Source organism: Oryctolagus cuniculus, chromosome 4, assembly GCF_964237555.1.
Source record: "Oryctolagus cuniculus chromosome 4, mOryCun1.1, whole genome shotgun sequence".
NCBI lineage: Eukaryota > Metazoa > Chordata > Mammalia > Lagomorpha > Leporidae > Oryctolagus > Oryctolagus cuniculus.
Genome location: NC_091435.1, coordinates 100314855 through 100340486, shown reverse-complemented (window position 1 = coordinate 100340486; position 25632 = coordinate 100314855). Strand labels below are relative to the sequence as shown.

The window sequence follows — 25632 nt, the reverse complement described above, 5'->3', positions numbered from 1 at the left end:
GGCAGCCCCACGGCGCCCCCCACGCCCCCTTGGGCAGCCTGGGATTCCCTCACGGGGCGCGCTCGCCGCCCACCTGGAGGGAGCTCGGATCCGCGTCACCTGAGGCTGCGTGGGTCCTCCCGGCGTTCAGCCGCCCCTCGAGCAAGGAGCCGGCGTGCAGAGCGCAGCGCACCGCCGATCTCAGCACTGCAGGCCACACCCAGGTCCGCCAGCCGGGCAGCCAACTCCGCGGCGCGCCGGGGCCGGGGCGGGGACGTGGCGCGAGGCGCGAGGCTCTAGGCGCGAGGCACGAGGCGCGCGGGCCCGGCGGGGACGCGCCGCGAGCCTGCGCATGCCCTGGAGCGCGCGGCCCGGGCAGGGGGCGGGGGGCCGCAGGGAGCGGGCGCCGCGCGCAGCTTCTGCTTCCTATTTTCTCTCTCGTTTCCTGCTAGAAAGAGAAGAAGGACTTTTTAATTCCCGGGCAGTTTCGTTTTCTTGTCGGTGCGGCGCCCGTCGAAGCGGTGGGGCCGCTTTCCTTCCCGGCACCGCGCAGACGTCGGTGTGCTCGTGGGCAGGAGCGTAGGGTCGAGCTGGGGCCCCCACCGTCCCGCTAGGACCGACATGCTGCCTTTCCACGCGCACGAAAGTGAACTACAGGCCAGAACCGGCTCTCACATCGCTAGTGTGACCGTCTCGGGGCCCAGATGCCGTCATCGACAAATAGGGAGTGACACCTGCCTCATTGAAGGTGCCAAAAACGTGAAGTCGGGTTCGCCCGGAGCCCGCCTCCCAGTAAATGCCCAACACTTGGGAGTCATTGTTACACTACTGCCTCTCATGAAACTGGAAGGCCTTCCAGATGACCCTGCCAAGTCTCTCTTCTCTGCATGAATTAAACACCACATACATCTCAATCCACTTTTCCCACATCTCTCTGGAGGTCTTTTATGTTTAAAATGTCATAAAATAAATGCATCTATCCAATTTGCTTCCTCTGAAGTCAGAACCGCCTGGGAGCATTTTTCCTCTCCCCACCCCCCTCTTCCTTTTGAGTTAATTCCAGTTTGACAGACGGTTGCTATAGCAGTCCTTCTCTGACGTCAAACGATTTAAAGAAACAGCCCTGGGTAACTCTACTGCACGGGAGTTCTCTGCGGAGTTTCTGTGCCGGAGAAAGGTTTGAACAGTATTAGAAGTGAACCTGCCACCCCCGCAGCTCTCCACTCCTTCTTCGTTAACTGCTTCCCACTATCACCTGGAATAAATCTAGCCGTACCTTACCAGAGATGATGCCAAAGTACACGCACTCTGATTGCAACTGTGGAAAGAATGTGACCGTCTTACCGAAAAGACAGACCGTGACAAAAATGAAACGCTCGTGGTACTAGGATGATGAAATTGTGTCTGTTTTTTATCCAGATTTTTATTTTCCCTAATGCTGGGTGCTTGCTTTCTGTGAGAAAGAAAAAGGGGAAATGCCAGATCTTCTGTGTATGTCAGAGTGTCAGCAGAGTCGCTTGGGGCCCGATTCCTTTGCATCTGCAACTGCTTACATGTTTAAGCGATTTTTATCCTGAATCCTGAATTTTATCCTCTAGGATAAATTTTATCATCCTAGGTAAAAGCCCTCTTGGAAGCAAAGGGAAATTGGTGTTTAAGGAGTACCTATTACATAGTTGCTTTGCTTTCTGCTTTCAAATGTTGTGCTTGATATTCACAATAACTGCCAGTTGTGCATTTTGTCCCCAGTTCACAGGTAAGTAAACTGAAGCTGAGTAAGATTAAGTTACACGGGGTATAGCAGAGTCTCACATGACATCTGATTGGATCACCTCCAAAACCTATTTTAGGATTTTTTTTAATTAATTTATTTGAAAAGCAGAGTTACAGAGAGGCAGAGGCAGAGAGAGAAGTTGAGAGTTCTTTCATCCACTGGTTCACTCTCCAAATGGCCATGATGTCTGGAGTTGGGCCAATCCAAAGCCAGGAGTCAAGAGCCAGGAGCTTCTTCTGGGTCTCCCATGTGGATGCTGGGGCCCAAGCACTTGGGCCATCTTCCACTGCTTTCCCGGGCCATAGCAGAGAGCTGGTTCAGAAGAGAAGCAGCTGGAACACGAACTGGTGCCCATATGGGAATGCTGGCACTGCAGGTGGGGGCTTAACCTACTAATTACAGCGCCAGCCTCCCAAAACCCATTTTATTTCCTCTGTTTCTTTTCTGCTGTGTTCCCATACACTGGCACTTACCAGATATTGTAGGGTTTTGAGAGGTGGTTGGGTTCAGATTACATGTTGAAAAACAAGTTGCTTGTATTTAGAAAAACCCAGTGGGAAGCACTGAGATATTCTAAGCCAGAAAAAGATTAGGGGAAATAGAAATCAACAGCTCTAAACACAAAATGCACAGCCTAAGAAACAAGAATTTACTGATTTATGATGACTTGAGAATAAATTATATCAACCTGCCTGAAAATTTAAAATGGGCAGAGAAATTATTAGAAGAATAAAATCCCAGAACAAGAGAGGAAAGTTTAGATACTATCCAAACTAATGCACTTCCAAGAATATCATGTTTCTGTTTTGCTACATCTGCTGCATCTCTCTCTGAAAAGAACACTTGTTGAGGACAAGCCTATACTGCCAATCTGAAAGTGGAGCTGATGAAAGGAATTTCACTACTAGGGACAGTTTCCTAACAGTACAGTAATGTGCCTAAATGATTTAGCAATTCACAAATTTTCCAATAATAATGATATCAAGAGAGAGATTGTTAACAGTTTTGATATCTGCTGTTTGTGGAGGTAGTTGTAGTGATATGTCCCACTTCTGATGATTAAGCCCAGTGAGCCCCTGTTTGGGTGTTTCTGCCCAATATTTAGGTTTCTAACCCATTAGGCCCATGTTCTCAAATCCTACTGTGTTAAGGGAGGTTGGTGGGGTTCCTGCTTTGAAAACAGAATCTGGGCCAGCGCCACGGCTCACTAGGCTAATCCTCCGCCTTGCGGTGCCAGCATACCGGGTTCTAGTCCCGGTTGGGGCGCTGGGCCAGGGAGTACAGTGGATGATGGCCCAAGTATGGGCCCTGCACCCCATGGGAGACCAGGAGAAGTACCTGGCTCCTGCCTTCGGATCAGCGCGGTGCACCGGCCACAGCGCACCAGCCGTGGTAGCCATTGAAGGGTGAACCAACAGCAAAGGAAGACCTTTCTCTCTGTCTCTCTCTCTGTCTACTCTGCCTGTCAAAAAAAAAAAAAAAAAAAAATCCAGAATCTATATCTATTTTATCTTTGTATCTTCTGTGGTATTAACAGAATACTTTGTAGCACTAGGTACTCAGTGAACCAATAAATGAGTCAATGCACTGGGCCACTTGTTTTACATAAATAACTTTCATACCTAATCCCACCTCCTTTATCTCCTCAGAACGGTAGGAGAGGGAAAAACCATTATTGTTTTAGGGGGAGTTCACAGTTGCTCATGCATGGTATTTTCCTTCCCTGTGACCAAGCTCTATTCTCAGCTTCTCTACTGGATGAATCTGAATCCTGTTCTCAGTGAGCCACCCTAGGCTCCAGAGTACCATAGGCTTGTACCCCTACCTTTAAATCATACCCTAGAAGTGCCCTGCTTTTTTTCTGAACCTACCTTGCATTAGACAATGCCAAGTGCTCTCTGAAGAGTAGAAGGATCAAAGTGTACTGTTTTATCAGTACTGTCCTAATATGTTGTATGCATTCCAATTGCATAATGTTCTGGATGAGGCCAAGTTATATTTCCACAACACTGTAACTAAAGTAGTATGTTCCAGCTACAACAAAATAAGTTAAAAAATGCTAAATGGAAATTGTGTGATACAATCTGCAACAGTGTTGTGAGAAGCAGTTCCTTAGTAGACTCCATAAGAAGTCGGTGTTGTTGCAAGGAGACATCCATGACACAAAGCAGTCATGTCTGCAGCCTTCCCACTTGCTCATGCACGATGCGTTTCTGGATCAGCTTGCATATACAACTTACATTTTGAGCCCAGCTTTGCTGAACTCTCTGGCACTCCTGATACACACCAGTTATAGGTCTAGAATCTTTCTCCTCAGGTTCTCATGAACCATGTCAATATGGAATCTGTCCTCCACAAGCATTCCCATGACCTTAGAAGAGTGTTGTCCTTAGCAAAATATATCTATTGGGCTAGTGTTGTGACACAGTGGGTTAAGCAGCTGCCTGTGACGCTGGCATCCCATGTGGGCAGCCGGTTTGTGTCCCAACTGCTCCACTTGATTCATTCAGCTCCATGTTGATGTGCCTGGAAGGGTGGTGGAGGATAGCCTAAGTGCTTGGGCCCCTGCCACCACCCAAGAGACCTGGATGATGAAGCTCCTGGCTCCTGACTTTGGCCAGTCCTAGCCCCCACCATTGCAGCCACTTGGAGTGTGTACTAGTAGATGGAAGATCTCTCTCTCCTCCCTCCCTCTCTCTGTAACTCTGAGTTTCTAACAAACAAATCTTTTTTTTTTTTAAGGTATCACAGGCATAGAAGCAGGAAGGAGAATCACCCAGGCCTATATTTGCTGCTTTATGTCTTGTGATTCAGGTGCCTGGAATCTGTTACTGGGAAGGGACATTGAAAAGTGAAAAGAAAACTAAACTGTGTGTCAAAAGACCTTATTTAAAGCTGTTGATTTTCAGCAGATCACTACCCGCCTGCACTCTGTCTTACCCAATTATACAAAGTAAGAGTCCTGTATTCTAATATGATTGGCAAAATGGATGGCACTGGTGCCATCACTTGGTACTATGTCCAACAGATTACTTTGCTAATCACTCACTCTTTTCTCCTAAACCTCATCTTAGTCCAAGAATTCTTCTGAAGGGCCAGCGTTGTGGTGCAGCATGTTAAGCCCATACCCGGGGGCCAGTTTGAGATACAGCTGTTCTGCTTCTGATCCAGCTCCCTGCTAATGTGCCTGGGAAGGCACTGGAAGATGACCTACGTACATGAGTCCCTGAAACCCATGTGGGAGAATAGAATGCAGTTCCTGCCTCCTGGCTTTGGCCTGGCCCACACCTGGCTGTTTTAGCCATTTGGAGAGTGAAACAGCAGATGGAAGACCCCCCCCCCCCCTTGCTCTCACTCTTGCTCTGTGTGTGTGTGTGTGTGTCTCCCTCTCTGTCACTCTTCCTTTCAAATTAATAAATAAATCTTTAAGAGAACAATACTTCTGAATACCACATTCTAGCAGGGCATGCTGATTTGTTGATGAGTAAAAATATATTACTTATCTCTTCCTCTGTCCAACCTACCCCAAAATATCCAACTTGGGTAGATCCTGGCTGACAGTGTTCTCTACTCCACACACGCAGCGCTGGCTAAATTGACTCCATTTCTCAAGATGTTCTCATACATGGCAAGCCAGTTAATGCTGGCTAATGACTGGAAGATTAGCAGGTGTAGGGGCCAATATCTCAGTTCCTCTTCCCATAAGAATGTCCATGGTTTGTTTAGAATTCATCACACTATAAGCCTGGGCTCCAGGAGCAAGTGTTCTAAGAGAATAAGAAGGAAGTGCATAGTGTTTTTATGACTTAGCCTCAGTGATCACACAGTGTAGCTTTCACCATGCTCTTAGTCTCAGCGGTCACAATGTGTGATGGGGCATAGACCTTGTGTTAGTTCATTTTAGATTACTATACTGAAGGGCCTCAGGCTAGGTTCTTTATGAAGAAAAAAGTTCAGTTGGATTACATTTTTGGAGATCAAAGTCTGAAATTGGGCAGTCCCATCAATTCATTCCCTGGCCCTATCACTTCATGTCAGATGGCATCAAAATGGCAGGAATGTGTGCAAGAGGGAGAGATCATATGATAAGATGGAAGCCAGAGAGGGCTTGGGGTCTTGTGAGAACTATGTTAATCCTACCTAAGAACACATAGTCAATGATCTTAATCACCTTTCACTAGGCCCCACCTCCAAAAAACTCCCATTAGAGGACAGGTGTTTGGTGTAGAAGTTGAGAGCTGGGGCCAGTGCCATGGCTCACTTGGTTAATCCTCCGCCTGTGGCACTGGCATTACATATAAGTGCCGGGTTCTAGTCCCAGTTGCTCCTCTTCCAGTCCAGCTCTCTGCTGTGGCCTGGGAGGGCAGTGGAGGATGGCCTGAGTGATTGGGTGCCTGCACCAGCGTGGGAGACCAGGAGAAGCACCTGGCTCCTGGCTTTGGATCAGCGCGACGCGCTGGCCGCAGCGCGCTGGCTGCAGCGCGCTGGCTGCAGCGGCCATTGGAGGGTGAACCAATGAAATGACAAAAGGAAGACCTTTCTCTCTGTCTCTCTCTCTCACTGTCCACTCTGCCTGTCCAAAAAAAAAAAAAAAAAAAAAAAACCAAAGCCTTGCACATATTGTTTCTGCCATCCTCAGAAATATAATCTTCCACCCGACTATTTGCTAACCCTGAATTAATCTGAGACCCTCACAATCTAAGATTCTGTCTGTCTTTTCTTTTCTCCCATAGAGTATTGACTTTATGTTAATATGTTGTGTCAGGTATTTCAAACAGTGGAAAATATCTTACTTTCCTTATCAGCTTGTTATTTTGGCTTTCTTTTTTAATTGTTATTTTAAATTTATCTGCAAAATTGACTTTTAAAAATATTTATTTATTTATTTGAAAGTCAGAGTAACAGAAAGAGGGAGAGAAAGAGAGATCTTCCATCTGCTAGTTCACACCCCAAATGGCCACAACAGCCAGGGCTGGGACAGGCTGAAACCAGGAGCCAGGAGCCTCTTCTGGGTCTCCTACATGGATTCAGGGTCCTAAGCACTTGAGCCATCTTCTTCTGCTTTCCCAGGCACATTAGCAGGGAGCTCAATCAGAAGTAGAGCAGCTGGGACTTGAGCCTGCACTCATATGGGATGCCAGCATTACAAACTGCAGCTTAACCAACTGTGCCACAACACTGGCTTCAGTTCTATGATTTAAACACACACACAGATTCATATAAGCACTGCCACATCAGGCTACAAAACAGCTCCATCTTCCCCCAAGCTCCCTCATGTCCCTTGTGGTTGCCTCGCCACAATCCAAAACCTAATCTTATTGATCTGCCTATCATTCCTATAGTTTTTCCTTTTGAGAATATAAATGGAATCATATGGGATGCCACATTTTGAGCCTGGCTTCTTTCACTTAGCACATTGCCTCGATTTCTTATTTTACCAAGTGGTATCTCATGATATGCAAGTATCAGAGTTTGTTCATCTATTTGGTAAATGAATAAACCAAAGGACATTTTGGGTGTTTCCCAGGTTAAGGTAAATTATGAATAGTTCTATGAGCAGTCATATACAAATTTTTGTGTTAACAAATGTTCTCATTTCTCTATCATAGTTAACACAGGAATGGGATTATTGGGTTATATGGGTAGTGTATACTTTCTAAGAAACTTCCAAGCCACATTTCACAGTAGCTGATCCATTTTTGCACTCTGAACAGGAATATATAGGAGTACCAGTTGCTGAGACCTTGCCCATGCCTGGTTTTATCTGTATGTATTCTTTTAACTTTAGTCATTCAATTAGGTGTGTAGTGGTATTTTCTAGTGGTGGTTTGTCTTAGTATCTTCTTCAGCACCATGCATACATATTGTCCCCTGCCTTCCCTGTTCTGATCCAGTCCATACATTCTTTTCATATTAATTTCCCCAACACACAACACTGATTATACTTTTTTTTAGCTCAAAGAACATGCAGTGGTTTCCGGTTATTTACTGACATGTATGCATCTGCTTGCCCTTACATGAAAGGCCTTGCAAAATCAGGTGTCAAGTTACCTTTCAAGGCTCATCTTTTACAAATTTCTTTTTCATCGCACCTAATCCTTTTTCTCTTCTAAGAGTAGGTTCTTTGCTTCCCACCTTTGTCAGGGCTGTTCCTCAAACTGCATCTTCTGTACCTCTCAAGGACAAAGAATTTGAGAATTTGAGGAGATTGTCCTTTCTCCTGTGTACCTGAGCTGCCACCATGCAATACCATGCAGTCTGTCCCAGCTACGCGCCCCCAGGCTCTTAGAACACCCTCCTGGGCAGGTCCACAGCTCCTGGGCCAGGCAGGAATCCAGCTGGTAAATGCGTATCATTTGCTGGCAGAGAGCAACAACTTTCCAAGGGTTTCTTTTGAGTCTTGGGGGAGGACTATAGGGAGGGGGATATTGCCTTTTCCGGAGCATCACATTGTACTCAGGGGACTTCCTCAAAACATCCCCTTCTATTCTCCATCTGAGCACCAGAAAGCAGAGTGCAAATGTGGTAAATATAGCATCTTATGCCTGCCCTGGCAGTTCTCTGAGTTTTGAGACTTTTTAAGAATTTAGTTTAATAATATGATAATTTTTCATATTCATATTTTCAAAATTTTATATATTCAATAATTTTATCAGATTTCAAAGCATGGAGAGCTCTGATATCTGTCAACAATATATGAGCTCCCTTCAGCAATATAAGCTGAGAAAGAATAATTTAATAATGTTAATAGTTTCCTGGTGGAAACAGTTGTTTTGTTCCAAAACCAAAGTCATTTAACCTGGACTTCAGACTCTATTTAGGAGGTAAGAAAAGATGGCAAGGAGAGACCTGTGGATCAACTATTTTTCTAAACATTTTTATTTGTTGGTAGAAACACTATTCTCGTATCAGAAACATCAGACAAAGGTGGGCCTTTAATCTACTGGCTAAGATGCCTGTGGCCCACATTGGGGTACCTGGGTTTGATTCTTGGTTCCAGCTCCTGACTTAAGCTTCTAGCTCCTGTGGACCCTGGAGGGCAGCAGCAATGGCTCAAGTAATTAGACCCCTGCCACCCAGGTGAGAGATTGGATTGAGTTTGGCCCTTGCCAGGTTTTAGGGATTGAATCAGCAGATGGAAATTCTGTCTATTTCAGAATCTCTGCCTCTCCAATAAATAAAACTTTAAAAAGAAGAAATAACAAATGTTAATGAACAGAACTGTGAGATTAAGGGAATGATTTTGAAAGCCTCTTTTTGCCCCAAGGCATGTTTAAGAGACAAAGGAGTCATGAGTTTGGACTTCCTTAGTCATCATCTCTGAATAGACAAGGATATCCAAGTCACATTTCCAAAAGTCTAACTTAAATGCCAAGAATATCAAGTGAAATTGCTAATGGCAGCAAATTCAGTTAGGGTCAAGTGTATGATGTATTAAAGTTTCATTCTACAGAGCTTCTGTCTTGTGTATTTTTTTTCCATTTTATAGTCTAGAACATATTATTTCGTGTGAGCTAGAGGTTTACTATTGCAAGACTACTTGACGCCAAAATCTCGCTCCTAGGGTACTCATGTCTGTCGTGCTATATCCACAGTCTTAGCAGAGCAGCTGCACATACTGGGCACTCATCAATGTTTGCTCAATGAACGGATAAATGAATGAATGCAGATCTCTAAGCCAAGGTGCCTGAGAACTCATTTATTCACTTATTTTTAAGTGCTTTATTTCCTCTCAGGCAAAAAGTTCATTCAGCGCTATTCAGGAATGAATAGAATCAGGCTCACAAAATGCTTGAGTCCACATTTATGCTTCTAGGATCAGAGTCTTCCAGTAGGTGAGGTAGCAAAGCTAGGACTAGGGTAGAAGAGGGGTGTGAGTTCCAAGAGTTGGGGCCAGGGCCACGCTCTTCCTTCCCTCGGAGGGACCCTGTGAGCACTGAGCTGCCATCACAGCTTTACGTTCCCTTGTGTTGTTCTGGTTCTGATTGTGACGCTGGAGGGGACAAGGCTGCTCTTACCGCCATTCACATGATAGCACAAAAGGCTTTGAGAGCAATTTAGCCTCCTCAGGGAGCAGGGATGGGAGAAATCAGCTTCCTTTCTCATGGCGCAGGCAGAGTGCACTCATGGGTGTGATACCATCACCTGTTTTTAAGTGCTCTTTGGAAAAACCCAGTCCTTTGCATTAGAGCACAGAATTAGCAGGGTAATGCTGGCTTATGCAAGAATTGCCTTTCTCTCCTTTAATGTGTCTTTGAGGAGAAAAAAATCAATAATTAGGAATGAATATGTGAAAATGAATACCTCAAATGCTTTAGGAACAGGACAGAATGAAGACATTTCCTGAGAAAATAATCTTCTTTCAAATGCATTTTCTACCTAAGCATCTTCCCTTCGATACTTTTCATGCTTAACATACATTGGTAGGAGGCAGCACTTCACCTTACTTCCCTCCTTTACCATCTACAACAGATGTGTAAGCTCTTGTTACTCCCATTGTGCAGAGGGGGAGATCGAGGCCCAGAGAGCTGAGCATCTTGCTCAGGGTCTCCAGGCAGTGCCAGGGAGTGGCACCGGGGTTTATGTCCCCAGACTCCTTCACCCTCTCTGAACCTCCATCTCCATCAGCCCTCTAGGGTATACAACCCTCCCAGGAACTACACAACCTAAGGAAAAGAGAGTGCTTGCAATGCAAATGAAGCTCCTTCAGCAATGGCACATTCCCTGAGACTCTCCTGTAGCTAACCACTTAAATGGTGGGACTGACAAATGGAGCCAGAACTTTCTGATCCACTGATTGAATATGTTCCTCTCCCTGCTCTTAAGCACCTGCCCTTCAACAGTTACACAATGGCTTTCACTTACGTTGCATTAGGAATATTGTATTTCCTTCTAAATAAATCAGTTCGTTAATGTATGCCCCAGAAGTTTGTCTCTGTCTCCAGGTAAAGTGAAGAATTTAATTACCCCACCCTCAGTCCATTTGGCCAACATTTACCCACATCTCAGGGACTTCACAAGTTCTTTCAATCTGGAAACTTAGATTTTTCTGCTACTCTTCCCGGCCCCTCCCTTATCAGGATTAGCTACTTACTGTTCTTCCTGTTTTGCTTTTACTGAAACGAACTTGAATGCTTATCCCTTCTGTCGGGTGGATTTCCTAGCTTAAAAAGCTTCGACTGAGAATGACAGGAATCCTGCTTTTCTGCAATGTCGCATGACCACTGAGGACAGGTATTTGCACTGCTCCAACTGACTTGCTGAGAATTTCGCAGACTTTTTCATTACAAATGAGTCAGTGTTTTTGAATTTGTGTCCTCTCAAATAACAAATAGATCATCTCATTTAAAAAAATCTCATATTGGCAAAGAAAACTCCACTTAACAACTTTTATAAAATCTGACTTATTTACAATCAAAATCAGAATTCAATTAACTAACATTTACATTATTAACATTTCATAAAAATAAGTAAATTTTCTGTGGAGATTAACTCCAGGGCAGCTGCACAAGTTTCAACGAGAAGGTTCCTCTTTGGTGACAGTGAGTCACATATGCATTAACATAAATGAAATTAAGAAGAAAAAAAAAACAACCCTTGTCCTCTAATGAGTTACTGTTTCATCTTGACTTAGTTGATAAAGCAGTAACTCTAAAAATAAAACTTACTGTGAATTTGTTCTTTTTATTTTAAAAATCAAGCTCTGAACTTTGCCTTTTGGAATACCTAAATTCTATATATTTTTAAAATGCCTTCAAGCAGGAGGATATTTTTAAATTAATGGAAATAGAATTAAAAGAGATCTATTTTGGTGCAAAAAAATGTTTGAAGTCCACACGTATGAAAGGGTCTTCAAAAAGTTCACAGAAAATTCATATTCTGAAAAAACCGCAAGGATTTCAAAATTTTTCTGCCAAGTAAACTTTTCATTCCATTTTTTCATGATCTTTTTTTCTCCTACTTTTATTTGAAAGGTAGAGACAGAGAGACAGATAAAGATCTTCCATCTGCTGGTTTACTTCCCAAATTCCCACCACAGCCAGGGCTGCAGGCCAAAGCCAAGAGCCAGGAACTCCTTCTGGACCTCCCTCTTGAACCATCACCCGCTTCCTCCCAGGGAAGTAGCAGGAAGTTACATCAGCAACCAGAAATCAAGGACTTGCACTGAGCTCTCCAAAGTGGAATGCGGGCATCCTGAGCATTTTAACTGCTGCACCAAACACCCCTGCCCTATGAACTTTTTTTGAAGCACTCCCATCACAGTATTCGGAAGGAGTTGCTTGGTTGGTGGCTAGGGAGCTAATTGCTTGGATCTACATATCTACCTATGTGCTGAAATATAAATTTCAAAGAAGTCTATATGTCCCAGAGTTTAATATTTTCCATGAAATCAGACAGCTTTCTAACATTTTCATGTTGACCAAGATTGCCCAATAAATTACCCTTCTAGACGAACTAAGCAGGTTTTTTTCTACTTCAACCTTCAGCTGCCATGGCATTGTGTAGATTTTGATGACATTTATTAAATCGTGTCTTTTATTGAAGTTATTTGTGTAAATATATAAAAGGTATGTAATAACAGACTTAAAGATATATACTAAATCTAAGTTTGATGCATCTGTATATCCTCTGTAGTGTTGTTGGGGGGGTCCCCAAGTTATGTTGTGGGGATTGAGAGCACTGGCTGGGCTGGGAGAGATCTCCAGCTAGACTTAATTCAGGTTCTTGTCTTCCAGAGTGTAAGAATAGAACCAGGAGTCATAGGTGGAGGTGAACAGAAGAGCATGATTTATTGAAAGGCAGGAAGATAGTATTCTCAGGCATGAGAGCAGACTAGCTGAAGGGAGAGAAAATTATCCTCCACCCAAGCTAGGGGCATCTCTTTACAGGGTAGGTGGTGGTGCCCAGAGCAGGGTCTGATTGAAGATCCAAAAGAGATTTGGATTTGGGGTGGGGCTACAGTGCACACCTGCTGTCTGGAGCATGATGGAAAGTGAGGCTTAGATGCATGATGAAGAGTGTGCATAGTCTTCAGCCCTGTTGAGTTAGCACAGAAGATGGTGGGTTTGGGGTGGTGCACATGGCTTGGAGGTTGCCAGTCTTTATTACCCCTCCTTGACGTACTGCCTCTCCCACATCAATAGCACCAGAGATTTGTTGTTTTCTCTGCCCCCAGTTTATCCACTTCATCACAGTTGTCAAGTTGATTTTCTCCCAAATTCAACCAATATTAAGTCACTTCATGTTAAAAACCATTTCTAGTTGTTTACTGAATTCTATGTTCCTGCCTCAGCTGGCTCTGACCTGTCCTGTCTAGCTTTCTCTCTGTGGTATTTTCCATTGAAACTTGTCTCTTCCTACTTCTGAGAAGAGGTCTTGGGATTTCTCATTTTCCCTCTGCTATTCCACGAATTAGAGTGTTTCATGCAGAGACCTATCTCAGAGCAAGCCCTCAGAAGTCATGTCTGCCCTGTCCACAGCACACATCTTTCCTCCGTTCTGATCTCTGAAGCACTGGGCTTACACTACTCTCGTGTTCTTATGTCACTCCTGCCCATTTGAATTATAATAAGTTATGTGCTTGTTTTATCTTCCGCATTTGAAAATAAGCATAGCATGCTTGGAAGAACATGAACCATGAAGTCAGAGAAATTTAGCTGCATATCCTGCCTGTCACTTATGAGCTATGCGACTGGAAAAGTAACCTACCTTTCTTCTTTCTTTTTCTTTTATAGAAAATCATTGGTTCACATTTCTCATATTTTAACTTATCACATAGGGGCAAGCATTGTGGTATAGCAGCATAAGCCACTGCTTGCAACACCAGCGTCCCATATTGGAATGTTGGTTCAAGTTTCAGCTGCTCTGCTGCCATGCCAGCATCCTGCCAATGCACCTGGGAGGGCAGCAGAGGATGGCCCAGGTACTTGGGTCCCTTCCACCCATGTTGGAGTCCAGGATGGAGTTCCTGCCTCCTGGCTTTGGCCTGGCCCAGACCTGGCTATTGCAGCGACGTGGGGAGTGAACCAGCAAATGGAAGATATTGCTCTCTGTCACTCTGTGTTTTAAGTAAAGAATTACATCTTTTAAGAAATAAAGTATCAGGATACTATCGTAAGTAAAAAGATTCTTTCCACCCTACCCAATCCCATCTAATACATGCCAAAAATGTGATGAAGATGGAAGCCAACCAACAAGGGCTAATGAACAACAGCAGCAACAGCAGAAAGTTTGAACTAAAAGTCTAGGAAAGCTTGAAGAAAAATAACATATGTCATAGCTTCTTAGCCGAGAAAGAGCAGAAAAGTTTTGTTGTATTTTGTTCTGTTTCTTGAAGGAGCTTTATCAGCACATTTGCTGAGTCAGGGAACAACATCTGTTGTCACTCAAAACAACAAGCACCTGGGAATCAGGAAGACGTCAACTTGCTTCTCTCTGATTCAGTTCCTCCCCTCCTGTGTCTTTTGGAAATAAGACAGAAACCGTGCCATCCAGAAATATGTTGGGAAATTAGCTGTGTTATCTCCCCAAACAGAAGAAACTTCTGATTGTTCAGAGAAAAGTTTCTGAAATAAACTTGCCATTGCTGCTGCAGGAAAGGAAGATTATTACTTATAGACTAGATAACAACCCCAGACACTTGTTGAGTATTGGTTTCCAGCCAGGCACTGCCAAGCGTTGTGAATATTATCATCCTCTCAACAGCGCTGTAAAGTCGGTTGTCTTCTATTCCTGCTACAGAGGGTGACACAGAGGAGGTAAAGGGGCCTTCTGTGGGAGATTCGGGCCGGAATGTTGCATCCTGACACTCATGCTCTTTCTACTTCATTGTATTGTCTCTCAGAAAAGCAGAACCAGATTACAGAATAGTGAGGACCTGCAGCTGATTTTCAAAATCAAGAAAATGTGGAATTCCATCAGCAGAACAGCTGGGAATCAGGCAGCCCTCGGGACTACCAGGAGTTATCTCTGCGATCACTTTCGGCCCTTCATGGAGCCTGTTAAAGTATTGGTATTTAAAACTGCTGTCTTTGTTGACAGTCAAATAGCTATCCAAAGCACAGTCTGTGGAGTCTGTCAGAAAGTCACGCATTGTGGTACCGTGGATTAAGCTGCTGCCTGTGATACCTGCTTCCAGCCTATGGAAGCCCCCCCCCCCCCCCGCCTCCCTGTAAATTCTGCCTTTCAAGTAAATAAGTAAATGTCTTTTAAAAATTATCATGAGGTACACCTGAATACATATAGGTTATTTCTTTCAATTATGCCTCAATAAAGCTAGAAAAAATACACTTCATGTGGAAGAGTAAAGGGCAAACAAAACAAAACATGTTTGAAATGAACACAGGCTGGAGCAGTGGCTCAATAGGCTAGTCCTCTGTCTTGCGGTGCCAGCACACCGGGTTCTAGTTCCGGTCAGGGCGCTGGATTCTGTCCCGGTTGCCCCTCTTCCAGGCCAGCTCTCTGCTGTGGCCAGGGAGTGCAGTGGAGGATGGCCCAAGTGCTTGGGCCCTGCACCCCATGGGAGACCAGGAGAAGCACCTGGCTCCTGCCTTTGGATAAGCGCGATGCGCTGGCCGCGGAGGCCATTGGAGGGTGAACTAATGGAAAAGGAAGACCTTTCTCTCTGTCTCTCTCTCTCACTGTCCACTCTGCCTGTCAAAAAAAAAAAAAAATGAACACAAATAAGAAGTGCTGGTACTTCAAATTAGGTAAACATATTCTAAGAACATTCTTGTTACAGTACAGAAATAGATGGCTTAAGTTCTATAAGGCATGTTATGGGGTAGAGAAAAAAGCTCAGTACACAAATGTTAATCAATCACACTCTAAAAGTCAATACTTTTTAAAAAGTGAAGGGACCAGCATTGTGGCACAAGTGGTTAAGCTGCCACCTGTGACACTGGCATCCCATATCAGAGCGCCAGTTTGAGTCCTGGCTGCTCTGCTTCTGGTTCAGCTCCCTGCTAATGTGCCAGGAGAGGCAGCAGAAGATGGTCAAGTACCTGGGCCCCTGCCGCCCACATGGGAGACAAGGATCAACTTCCCAGCTCCTGGTTTCAGCCTGGCTCAATTCTGGCTATTTTGACTATTTGGGGAGTGAACCAGTGGATTTGGAGGGTCTCTCTCTCTCTCTCTCTCTCTCCACTCCCATCTTCCTCCCTACTTTCCTTTCTTTCTCTGTAATTCTGCTTTTCAAATAAATAAATATTTTTTTAAAAAAGGAAAATATCCCCAGGTAATTCATGGATGTGTTAAAGTTTGAGAAGCACTAATGATTAAGTTCCATTATATGAAGATTCTAAGAATCTTATATGAAGATTCTAAACTGGAGAGGCCATCGCTAATAGAAATTTTTTTTTCAAAGATTTATTTGAAGGGTAGAATGACAGAGGGAGAGAGAGAAAAAAAGAGACCTATTTGTTCATTCCCCAAATGACCGAAATGGTCAGGGCTGGGCCAGACCAAATCCAAGAGCCCAGAGCTCCATTCATGGATTCTCCCATGTGGGTGAAGGGGCACAGGAACTTGGGCCATCTTCCACTGCTTTCTTAGGCAACTAAGCAGGGAGCTGGATTGGAAGCAGAGCATCTGGGACTTGAACCCATGCTCTGATATGGGATGCTCTACCACAATCTGGCTTTGTCAACTGAATTTTAAATAGATATTTGTTTAGTACAGCCTTTCTGTAGGACAAATTTTCTGTAGGACATGTTTTAGGAACAATAAAACTCTTTCAATGGGGTGGGTATTTGACCTGGGGTTTAAGTTGCTGGCTAGTGTGCCTGTGTGCCATGCTGGAGTGCCTGGGTTTGCTGCTCACCTCTGACTCCTGACTCCAGCTCCTGCCTCTAGAAAATCTGTAGCTGTAGATCAAGTAGCTGAGTTCCTGCCACCCACATGGGAGACCTGGATTACATTCCCAGCTCCTGGCTTGGCCCCTGTCTGAGGCCTTTGTGGGCTTTTGAGGAGTGAACTGACAGAAGATTTCTCTCTCTCTCTCTCTCTCTCTTTCCCCCCACTTCCTTCCTTCCCCTCTTTCTCTCTCCCTCCCTCCCCCTCCCCCCCGCCTTTCAAATGAATAAATAAACAAACAAATTTTTTTAAAGATTTGTTTATTTGAAAGAGTTACACAGAGAGAGAAGGAGAGGCAGAGAGAGAGAGGTCTTCCATCCTTTGATTCACTCCCCCATTGGCCACAACAGCCAGAGCAGTGCTGATCTGAAGCCAGGAGCCAGGAGTTTCTTCCGGGTCTCTCATGTGGGTGCAGGGGCCCAAGGATTTGGGCCATTCTCTACTGCTTTCCCAGGCCATAGCAGAGAGCTAGATCAGAAGTGGAGCAGCTGGGACTTGAACCAGTGCCCACATGGGATTCTGGCACTGCAGGTGGTGGCTTTACCCACTACACCACAGCGACAGCCTGCAAAAGTTCATTTTAAAAAACATGTCTAACAGGTGAAACACTTTAAAAATTTTTTTTCAGTAAGGACTTAATATTATTTGAAGAATTTGTCTTAAATAAGTAATCAAAGGTGCAACCAAATGTTAATGAATGAAAAATTTCAATGTGCCATTGTTTATATTAATGAAGAGCTACAAACACAATGATAGTTAACTAGATTATGAAGTAGCCACATAATAGAATCATATGAAGCCATTTACATTTTATTTTTTGATTTGGAAAAAACTCACAATATGCTGAAAGTAAAGACAAACTCACCAAATAAAAATGGAGTATGGGGGCCAGCTCTATGGTGCAGTAGGTTAGACCTGCAGCACCATCATCCATTTTGGGCAACTGTTCTAGTTCCAGCTGCTCCACTTCTGATCCAGCTCCCTGCTAATGTGCCTGGGAAAGCAACAGAAAATGGCCCAGTGCTTGGGCCCCTGTACCCACCTGGGAGAACTGGATGAAAGCTCCTGGCTTCTGGCTTCAGCATGGCCCAGCCCCCGTCGATGAGGCCATTTGGGGAGTGAACCAGAAGAAGAAGATGTCTCTCTCTCTCCCTTTCAAATAAAATAAATAAGTCTTTTTAAAAAATGGAGTATGAACTCAAGTTTATACAGAAATACTTTTACCTACAGGAAAAAAACCCAGAACAGATACACTACACTGTTGACAGTAATGATTGCTCAATTCTCTATTGTATGAAAATTTATTTGCTTATGATACTCAGTATTTATCAAATATTCTGTAGTGAACATGTATTATTTCATACTCAAGGGGGAAAACTTAAGCCACGCCAAAACATACAGTTGGTTTCTGCTTTGATTTCCGGTTATGAGCTGGCATGCCTTGGATGGCACATTTCCTCACTCACTGCCTCTGATGTGGGAGAAGAAGTCCCCAGGGACACCAAATATCCTCTTTGAAAAAGACAAAAGTCTGACCACAGATATCCCTTCTCGTTTTCTTCTGCTAAATTCTATAAGACAAAAGTAATTCTTTCCAAGTTCAAAAGTCTGTTTCCCATACCGAAGGAACTTTAAAAAAGAAATTTTTTTATTTTGGAATAATTATAGATTCACAGGAAGTTGCAAAAGATAATACCAAGAGGTCATTCGTACCCTTCACCCGGTTTCCTCTTGAAGCAATTTTAAGCACAAATGCTTTCATGGGCTTAATTCTTTTATTTTTACAGTACGAAATGAGTGCTGACATGTGGTGCCAATTCTAAAGGCAAGTCCACAATCCTTCCTGTTTCTCTAATTTGAAGATATGAAAATATTTTTTTTCTCTCCTGATACAGTTTACTCCGAATCACAGATGTCTGTAAAGAAATCCCAGCCTGTTACATTGTTCACTGCCACAGCAGCCTATGAATGGGAACACCTAGCAGTGTTCATACAAGAGTGCTTTTGTGCAACACATCTCTGGTTATATAGAAGTAACAAGGGGCTGGCACAGTGGCACAGTGGGTTTAGCTGCTGACTGTGGTGCCAACATCCCATATGGGCGCCAGTTCAAATCCCGGCCGCCCTACTTCTGATCTAGCTCCCTGCTAATCTCCCTCCTGGGAAAGCAGCAGAAGATGGCCCAAGTCCTTGGGTCTGTGTACACTCCCATCTGCTGATTCACTCCCCAAATGCCCCCAGCAGCCTGAACTGGGTCAGGCTGAAACCAGGAGGCTGGAACTCAATCCAGATCTCCCACATGGGTGACAAGTATTCAACCACTAGAGCCATCACCTTCTGCTTCCTAGGTGTGCATGAACTGCCATCTTTGATGTGTTGAGACTTCATCATCTTAAAACATTGAGGATGAAAGAATCAGGCTCTTTTAAATGACACCTACTCGATGATTAGATAAAAAATACACATGTGGTTTAAAAAGATGGAGTCTACTTCTCCTGTCCAGGTGCTAAAGGGAAAAGCACAGTAGCACAGAGGCAGCCAGAGGCTATGGTTAAGTGAACACTGCAGAGTCGCAGGGCACTGGGAGGTGGAGTTGGGTTGCCTGCGTTTAAATCCTCAGGAACTTGGTAGCCCTGAGCAGCTTCCTATTATTATATCTCTTCGTCTGCCTGGCCCATAGTCAGTGACTAATGGTTACAAAGTCTTAGCTGTCACTCCTATTTCAGAAATTATGAAGAGCCAATTCACATATTTTGAGATTCTCAACCATCTTACATTGTACAGGAAATCTTTAAAACCAGTATAAAGTTGCATATGTACCATGAGAATGTTGGCTTCCAAGGCACCCAATTATACCTCTAACAAAGGACTCCATACACTCTCTGGTGCTCAGTTGGCATAAGTGGTGGGGATTCTCTTCTGCTAATGCATATTTCCAGGAATTGACTAAATTTCCTGTCTGCTTCTGAAATCTACTTTCCACCACACTTTGTAATTGTCTCTCATGGCCATTCAGACGATTTAACATTTCAATGTTCACTTCATTGTAGATGTTGAAGATTATTTCCGAGAAAATAAAGTGAGATTATTGATCATACAGGCTCTGCTAATCAGGCCAAGAGCCTGTAATGGAAATAACTTGGCTTTGTCTGTCCAAATGAAGGAGGAGTTTAATTGTAAATAGATAAATAAATAATAATCAATGTCATTTTGTGGAACTATTGTAGGAGCATTTCCCTAATTCACACAAAGGCAATGGATGAGCCAACTAATCCATTCAACTAAAAGTAGGCATATTTAAGTGAAAAATGTGGAAGAGCATGTTTTAAGGGGAGAAAACACTTGTCAACAGCTAAAATCTCATCTGAAATAGCAAATAGCAGGATTACTTTTCAAATGTTCCTGAGTGTTCCAGCATCCCTTAGAAATGTTGCAAATCTTCAGGTCACAGAATTATAGAATTCTTAAAACAAGGACTTCTAAGGACTGTGTAGATCAATCCTTCATTTTACAAAGGAATGGCGTTCCCAATGCAAGAGACTTACTTAAAGTCATCTGATACATCTGCTCACTGAATCTAGATGATCTGATCCCTTGTGATAATGGCAATAACAATTTACGATCACCTAGCTCCGAGCACCTTTTCATAAGCTGTCTCTTCCTGACCATACTGTTCTAACTTCTTCTTTCCATCATAAAACAACTTCTATCATCCCCAAGGTCCTGGCTTCCTCTAGGAGGAGTCTGGGAAACTCTTTTGTCTTTTCACTCTTACAGCATGCACACCCTACCCAGTACTTGATACTGTCATCAAGTACAGATTTCTGTTTCTTCTCCACATCTAATAATGGGGATGCAGCACAAACTGATTTCAAACTAAAGTTGTAAGTGTATTAAAGATACAAGAATTCCATGAGGTCCATACATATAAAATTATTCCTGAAGTACAAAGTATCTTAACTTCCCATTCCTAGCTTTTCAAAGATGCCAAAATCATTGATAATGACAATTAGGCAAAGATAAATTTTTTAAAAAATTTATTTTGTTTCATTTGAAAAGCAGAGTTACAGGGAGAGAGAGAGACAGAGAGACAGAGAGAGAGAGAGAGAGAGAGAGATCTTCTATCCACTACTTCCCAAATGGCTGCAATGGTCTGGGCTAAGCCAGGCCAAAACCAGGGGCCAGGAGCTTTTTCCAGGTCTCCCATGTGGGTGCAGGGATCCAGGTACTTGGGCCATCTTCTGCTGCTTTCCCACACATATTAGCATGGAGCTGGATTAGAAGTGAAGCAGCAGGGACTCAACTCAGCATATGGGATGCCAGTGTTTTAGGTGGTGGCTTTACCCACTCCACCACAATGCTGCCCCAAAGTTAAAATCTTTAAGAAAAGAAAAGAAAAGCAGAGTTTGCGAGAGAAAGAGGGAGAGGGAGAGGGGGAGGGGGAGGGGGAGGGGGAGGGGGAGGGATCTTCCATCTACTGGCTCACTCCCAAAATGGCTGCAATGGCCAAAGTTGGGCCAGGCCAAAGCCTTGATCCAGGAGCCCCATTCAGGTCTCCCATGTGAGTGCAGAGCCTAAGTTCTTGGGTCACCTTCTGTTGCTTTCCTGGGTGGGAAACCTGGATCAAAAGTGGAGCAGCCAGGACTTGAACCAGCACCCATTTGGGATGTGGGTGTTGCAGGCAGCAGCTTAGCCTGCTGTGCCCCAATGCCAGCCCCTACCTGGTGTTTTCATACTTCTTGTACCACATGTTGGTTGTACATCAGGTAAGTCAGTTGTTTCCACAAATTTATAGGATGGCTTTGTAGTAAAAGACCTTTAGGGGCTGGCATTTGGCACAGCAAGTTAAGTCATCACTTGTGTTGCCAGCATCTCACATTAGAGTGCTGGTTCAGGTCTGGCTCTTTCCTTCTTCTTCTTCCTCTTCTCCTCCTTCTTCTCCTCCTTCTCCTTCTCCTTCTCCTCTCTCTCCCTCTCCCCCTCCCACTCCTCTTCTTCCTCCCCTCCTCCTTCCTCTTCTCTTCTCTTCTCTTCTCTTCTCTTCTCTTCTCTTCTCTTCTCTTCTCTTCTCTTCTCTTCTCTTCTCTTCTCTTCCACCTCCTCCTCCCCTCCCCCTCCGCCTCTTTCTGGTTCATTTTATTTAATTGAAAGGCAGAGTGACAGAGAGAGGAAGAGACAGAGAAAGAAATATTCCATCCACTAAATTCACTCTCCAAATGGCCACAACAGAGCTGGATCAAGCTGAAGCCAGGAGCCTGGAACTCCATCTGGGTCTCCCATGAGGTTGGCAAGGACCCAAGCACTTTGGCCATCATTCACTGCTTTCCCAGGTGCACTAGTATGGAACTGGATCAAAAACAGAGAAACCAGGACTCCAACCAGCACTCCAACATGGGATGCTTGTGTCTCATGCAGTGGCTTGTCCCATTGTACCACAATGTCTGACCTGGCTACTGGCTGTTGTGACCATTTGGGGAGTGAACCAGAAGATGGAAGACCTCTCTCTCTCTCTCTCATTCTGCCTTTCAAAAAATAATAATCATTAAAAAGAAAACTGGATCAGTATATCCTTTTGTTTATAACTTTGGGAAAACAGCCAAAACTAAGACAAAAGAAATAGTACATGTGAGAATATTTTTTTAAAAAGTTTATGGAAAAATGGAATTAAAAGATACAACTTTTGGTGCAAAAAGTGTTTAGGAGTAAAGTGTACTGATGTCTGCAATTTAATTTGAAGCACATTCAAAAATAAGATGGATAGATAGGAAAGAAGATGAGAACATACTTGAAGATAGAGCAAAAATGTTAATTATATCATCTAGGTGGTGAATAGCTGAGTGACCACCACAGTTTTACAAGTTTTTGGTATGCTTGAAAATTTTTATCATAAAATGTTAAAAAAAGGTTCCTATCAGCAACTGCATAGTCCACCAGAGTACCCTGGTTGTCAGCTGTCATTCAAAATCTTAACGCCTCTACCTCCAAAAGTGAGCCTCTGCTGTACTCAGAGTGGGCCTGTCAGTTGTTCGGTAACTGTGAAAGAAGGAGATCTTTGATTGTCTTTTGTATTTGCTTCTATTCTAAGACTCTTGTAATTAACACTGTTTGGAGCATGATGTCACAACACCCAGCATTATCCAGTGCCAGTACGCGGCCTCAGACACAGGCTTCAGCCTTCATGATACATTGGCTCATTATCCAAATACAAGGATGCAAATCTGCATAGTGGCATCCAAAGGATTAAATTAAAGGGCAGTGGCTTGAAGTTGTGGAATGAATCACAAGCCAAACTTGTTCAATCTGTTTTTCATTTGCTCAGAGCCAAGGTTTGAAATACTACTCCTGAGGTTCTGCACTGCTTTCTTTTGCTCGTATAATGAATTATAGATAAAGCTGTGATGAACTAAACTGGGGAATGGCCCTGAGTTCTGAATTTCCAGGTTTTCTTAAGTCTGGTTCCCCACCCTGTTTACTACAGTTTCTGGGGGCAGGTGGGACAGTCACATTTTCATAACTGCTTTCCCTTGGTATCATATCTCTTTCATCCCTCTTAATCACAATTCTGAGCTTTCTAGTATTGCTTCCTCTTTCATAAGTCCGTGTGGTCATATGTTTATGACATATGGTGGAATTTTTTGAATACCTATCATTAACCAGGATTAAATCTTTGTTTATTTTTTTTTAGAGAGATACAATTTATATAAAGGGCCTGGAATTTTGGTGTAGCAGGTTAAGCTGCTGCCTGCAATGTCAACATCCCATATGACCACTGATTTCAGTCCCAGCTGCTCTGCTTTTGATCCACCCCCTTGCTAATGCAACTGGGGAAGCAGCAGAGGATGGCTCAAGTGTTTGGGCCCCTGCCACTCACATGGGAGACCCAGATGGAGTTCCAGGCTCCTGCCTTGAGCCTGGCCCAGTGCTGGCCATTGTGGCTATCTGGGGAGTGAACCAGTAGATGGAAGATCTCTCTCTCTCTCTCTCTCTCTCTCTCATTGTCTCTCCACTTCTCTGCAACTCTTACTTTCAAATAAAACTAACCTTTGTTTAAAAAAATTTATGTAAGTGAAGAGGCAGGCATGTAACCCAGCAGTTAACACACTGATTATGCCCACCACCCATACGAATCTTTGGGTTGGATTCCCAGCTCCAGCTCTTGATTCCAGCTTCCTGCTAATGTGGATCCTGGGAGGTAACAGTGGTGGCTCAAGAATTTGGGTTTCTGCTGCCCACATGGGCAACATGGAATGAGTTCTCTGTTCCTAGCTTTATCCTGGCCCAGCCCCAGCCATTGCAGGCATGTGGAGACAGAACCAGTAAATGGGAGCCCTCTTTTGTCTGTCTTTCTCTTTGTGTGTCTCTCAAGTAAATAAATAAATCTCTAAAAATATGCTTACAGTGAAACACACAAATCTTAAATGTACCCTTTGGCAAGTTTTAACAAACACATACACCTGGAACACTGAGTTTTGCTCTCTGAATACAATGACCATATTTTGCTTTGAGGGCTGCATGTTCCACTTCATCAGAAGATTTTACCTAAGTCCAAAGTTTTTTTCAAACACTTGAATTTTGAAGACTACTAGAAGGATACCCTACAAATCACTGCTGCCTTTTCAATTTTCTCCTCCATCCATTAAATAAATATACCAGGAATAGCAAGCCAGAAAATCCATGCATACATTATTCACAATGCAAATTTTTTCTTAAAAATTTTTAAAAAGATTTATTTATTCATTTACTTGAAAGATGGAGTTACAGAGAGGGAAAGGCAGGGGGAGAGAGACAAAGAGATAGATCTTCCATCCACTGGTTCATTCCCCAGTTGGCCTCAACAGCCGGAGCTGTGCCGATCTGAAGTCAGGAGCCAGGAGCTTCTTCCAGGTTGCCCACACTGGTGCAGGGGCCCAAGGATTTAGGCTATCCTCTACCGCTTTCCCAGGCACATTAACAGGGAGCTGGATTGGAAGTAGAGCACCTGCGACTTGAACCAGTGCCCATATGAGTTGTCAGCATTTCAGGCAACAGCTTAACCCACTATGCCACAGCACTGGCCCCCATAATACACCCACTTTCTTTCTTTCTTTCTTTCTTTCTTGATTTATTTATTTTATTTATTTATTTTATTTATTTGAAAGAGTTACAGAGAGAGGTAGAGACAGAGAGAGACAGGTCTTTCTGCTGGTTTACTCCCCAAATGGTCGCAACAGCCAGAGCTGAGCCGATCTGAAGCCAAGAGCCAGGAGCTTCTTCCAGGTCTCTCATGTGAGTGCAGGGGCCCAAGAACTTGGGCCATCCTCCACTGCTTTCCCAGGCGCATTGGCAGGAAGCTGGATTGGAAGTGGAGCTGCTGGGACTCGAATCAGTGCCCATATGGGATACTGGCTGTGCAGACCGTGGCTTTAACCTCTGCCACAGCACCAGCCCCCACAATGCACATTTCTATGAAATTATTGAAGATCCTTCTATGCACAGATTCCAATTGTTTTGACATAAAAATAAATGCATCTTTCAATTAAAATTCCCATGAGCTTTTGCAATCCTCTGATATAATGACCTTTTCTTCCATTTTTATGACTTTTTAAATTAATTTTTAGTTTATTGGAAAAGTAGAAAGAGAGAAAACTAGTGGTTCACTCTCTAAATGCCTACACCAGTAAGGGCTGGGCCAAGCTAAAACCAGGAACCCACAACTCAGAGTTTCCACACGGGTGGCAGGAACCCAAGTCCTTGAGTCATCACCTGCTGCCTTTCAGGGTATGCATGAGCAGGAGATTGGAGTTGGAAGCAGAGCTGGGACTCAAATCCAAGCACTCCAATTCAGGATGCCGCATCTTACCCACCATGCTAAACATTTGCCCTGTTGCTCTCCAGTGTTTTGAAAGAGTTCAAGAAGCATTGGTATTAATTCTTTTAATGTTTAGTGAAAGTTACCAACGAAGCCATAGCTCTTGGGCCTTTATTTGTTGGGAGATTTTCCATTACTGATTCGATGATTTTACTTCTTAATTGTCTGTTAGGATTTT

At 43.7% G+C, this 25632-nt stretch overlaps 1 protein-coding gene and 1 pseudogene across 6 annotated transcripts in view; one reads left to right on the top strand and one right to left on the bottom strand.

The window, feature by feature from the left end:
- GNB4 (G protein subunit beta 4) overlaps positions 1 to 305 on the bottom strand; it is a 79349-nt gene extending 79044 nt beyond the window's left edge. For 2 of the 6 annotated variants that reach the window (XM_051859160.2, XM_051859159.2), the window contains exon 1: positions 74 to 197. The gene's annotated coding sequence lies outside the window, so the exon portion shown is untranslated. Of the gene's footprint in view, positions 1 to 73 lie in introns of all 6 variants that reach the window. The other 4 variants (XM_002716441.5, XM_051859162.2, XM_051859161.2 and 1 more) reach the window with 4 other exon arrangements.
- Positions 306 to 600: 295 nt separating this feature from the next.
- Positions 601 to 25632, top strand: part of LOC100346731 (ribosome biogenesis protein NSA2 homolog) — a 90061-nt pseudogene continuing 65029 nt past the window's right edge.